This window comes from Cimex lectularius, unplaced genomic scaffold, assembly GCF_000648675.2.
Source record: "Cimex lectularius strain Harlan isolate CLEC.00 unplaced genomic scaffold, Clec_2.1 scaffold207, whole genome shotgun sequence".
Classification (NCBI taxonomy): Eukaryota; Metazoa; Arthropoda; class Insecta; order Hemiptera; family Cimicidae; genus Cimex; species Cimex lectularius.
In genome coordinates this window covers 513,303-517,077 of record NW_019392835.1, presented here as the reverse complement: position 1 = coordinate 517,077, position 3,775 = coordinate 513,303, and positions in this window count along the sequence as shown.

Here is a 3,775-nt window from a genome sequence, read left to right as displayed (position 1 = left end):
TTGCATCATTGATTTAATCAGTGTATTATACCATGATCTTTCATTAGGAACGAGCAACATAAAAAATAAGTTTTATATCTTTTTCTTCGTGATTAAATTATTTTTACCGTTTACTTAAACTTTGTTTTTTAAGCTAGATTAGCCAATTAAAGATATTAATGTAAAAGTATCAAAATTATAGACTGTCAGTAAGAAAACAGCTCAAATTAGAGCTAATCCTAGGGAAATGTCACCTAATGCATAAAATTGGCTAACCATTCTTACTATGGCACATGAAGAGGAGATTGTCGAGGCATAACTGGTCGCATTTCTTTCGAGCATTGAAAATAGATATCTAATTGAGCTCAAATAGTTCACAACTTAAGAAAGAAACAGAAAAACTACCAGTGGGTGTAATGGTTTGATATTTGAAGGTCCTGGAGTCACAGAGTCAGCTTTACATCCTTGGTGAATCCTCATGTTTTCTGTAACAGTAGCTTCCACTTCGCAAAGTTCATCGTTAGTCTACCTATTGATAATTTATTTCCGTTTTGTCAGTTCGTCCGCCCCTCATTAAAAAATGTCGCGTTTACGACTCTCAACTTGTCATCGCAACATTGGTCCTCTGTCCTGCGACTTGGCAATGTTCGGTAAAGTAAAAGTCCCAATTAATCTTAAAACTCTTGCTTGAAAGAACGAATTCTTCAAAGAGTAACAGAAGCGTAGAAAAAGAAAAAAGTCGATATTTTTTTTATCAAAAGACTTATCAAAGCCCATTTACACGAGTTGGTTTTTTGATCGAACTAGTTTGACAAAATAAAAGGGTCGTTACAAACGTGTATAGCTTTTTACGTCAAATTACCCCATTTTAACATCAAAGTAACGCTTTTCTTGAAAGCTTTAAAAAAAACTTAGGAGATGGCACGAAATATAACGATCTAAGTAAAATCCCAGTAAATTTGCGAATTTGTTTAAATATAAAATAATAAGGCTCTTACAAGACCGTAATAACACTTTTACATTAATTATAATCAATATTTGAAAGTGAAAATTAATATAAAAATTGCAATTAAATATGAAAACAAATGATTCTTCTATTAATTCGAGATTTTTTATAAATATTATATAGTAATTGGTCTATTAAAACTCGTATTAAAGTTAATTATAATTACAATTAAAATTTTTATAAAATTAAATATAAAAAAGGATTCGTCTTTTCATTCGAGTTTAAAAAAATATGAAACGTATTCTTTTTTAAGGGAATAAGAGTATACCATTTCCGTTTGTTTAATCCTTTAAAAAAAGATTAATTTAAAGTTAAAAAGGGTTAATTTGACGTTAAAAGGGGTTTATTTGAAATTAAAACTGGTTTTTTGAAGTTAAAAAATTAATCTGAAATTAAAAAGCGTTCAGTTGAAAGTAAAAAAATTAATTTGAAATTAAAACGAGTTAATTTTGAAATTAAAAATTAATTTAAACTTAAAAAGGGTAAATTTGAAATGAAAAAATTAATTCAAAGTTAAAAGTGGTTCATTTGAAGTTAAAAATATAATTTCAACTTAAAAACGGTTCATTTAAATGTAAGAAATTAATTTGAAGTTAAAAATGGTTAATTTTGAAGTTAAAAATTAATTTGAACTTAAAATGGTTGATACGAAATTTCAAAATTAATTCGAAGTTAAAAAGGGTTAACTTATAATTTAAAAAATAATTTGAAGTAAAAGAGATAATATGACTGAAAAATTAATTCGAAGTTAGAATGGGTTAATTTGAATTTTAAAAGGGATATTTGAAATTTTTAAAAAATTAAAAGGTAAAAAGGGTTAATTTGATGTTAAAAAGAAATATTTGAAGTTAAGATATTATTTGAAGTTTGAAAGTGTTAATTTGAAATTCAAAAGGGTTAGTTAAAATTAAAAGGGCCTAATTGGAAATTAAACAGGGGTCATTTTAGTTAAAAAGGGTTTGCTTTTAAAACACGGCACGTTCAAATCCAAAAGGGTAATTTTGAAATAAAAAAGTAATTTTTCACGCTCTGAAATTAAAATATAAAACTTTCTCTTCCTTATTTTCGTTTATTTTACACGTTTTAGGGCCACCTTTAAATCCTTTATTTATTTTGGAGTACATGCCATTATGCAGTTTTATCAAGAGTAGTAATTTGCTGTATATACGCTGAAAAATCAGCCTTGTGGAAAGATCCAAGGAGAATCTCAGTGTCTACTGAGAAGAATCCCCTTAGATAGTATCAGCGCTGCTCTCTTCGGGATGTTTGGGTAAGCAAGACTTCCATATCCACTTACCTTTCTGTTACTCATTAAAAAATTCGTCCTTTCAACCAAGAGATTTTGGCCTGACAGTTCAGTTTTAAAACTTATTGGAACTTTTGCTTAATCGAATTTCGCCAAGGACAGAGGACCTATGTGGAACACAGTTGTAAATCCTAAACTCGATCTTTTTTAATGACGGGCGAGCGAACAGACAAAACAGAAATAAATTATCAACAGGGAATCTTATAACTAATGATAAACCTTGCTAAGTGGAAGCTGCTGATTCAAAAAACACGAGGATTCACCGAGGTTGTACACCTGACTCTAAGACTCCAGGACCTCCAAATATCAAACCACTACACCCACTGCTAGTTTCTCTGTTACTTTCTTAAGTTGTGAACTATTTGAGCTCAATAGAAGTATCTATTTTCAATGCTCCAAATCAATGTGAAGAGTTATACTACGACAGTCAGCTCTTCATCTGCCGTAGTAAGAATGGTTAGCCAATTTTGTGCATTAGTTGACATTTCCCTAGGATTAGCTATCTGTGCTGTTTTCTTATTGTGTCTATAATTTTGACACTTTTACATTAACATCTTTAATTGGCTAATCTTACTTAAAAATACAAAGCTTTCGGAAGCAGTAAAAATAATTTAAGAACAAAGAAGAAATAGTAAAACTTATTTCTCATGCTGTTCGTTCCTAAAGAAAGATCATGGTATAATACACTGATTGAATCATTACTGTAAAGATTTACATCATCTGCATAAAGAGAAAAGTGAAGTTAAAACATAAAATGTATTTAATATAATGGAAAATAACAGAGGAGTTAAGATGGACCCCTGTGGAAACCACCTATTTACCAGGTCCTCTTGTTTTGTGATGCAACCATATGTATCTTGAAGGAGTGATGTCTTTGCACTAATAAAGTACAGGCAGAATCATTGCTGCACACGTAATTAGGCAATCAAAAACTGGAAACAAGCAGAAGACGCACGCATGCAGAGGACATTAGGACAGAATCTTTTCCTTACAAAATTTACTTTGCTCAAAGAACATAGCTGTTTATGAAGATAAAGTTTTCCATATATAAAAAGATGTTTGCTTTTTTACCAAAATAAAATTATGAAGATTATAGCACAGACTTTTGTTTATAAGACAACTCTATTTTGAAAGGTCTTTTTTATAGATATTATGGCTGCATAATGGTAATTTCTCGTATTGGTACATTTTCCTGTGAAAATATTCATGAAAATTAACTTCGGGCAGGTTTGTGAAAAAAAAGAATTGTATTGCTTTTAGCAGAGAAAATTGTTGAATGTGATCATGTTTGATAGGTTTATAAAATCTAGAATCGCTTTTTTCCTAAGAATAATTTGAAAAATCCAAAATCCAAAGCAGAGCGGAATTGGTTCTGGGGAAGACGGGTCGTCGGAGGGAAAGATTTTTCCCTTGTAAAAAGGGCAACACTGTCGTGACCGGCGGCCGTTTGCGAGCGGGCTCGCCCCTCCACTCGAGTCGAGACT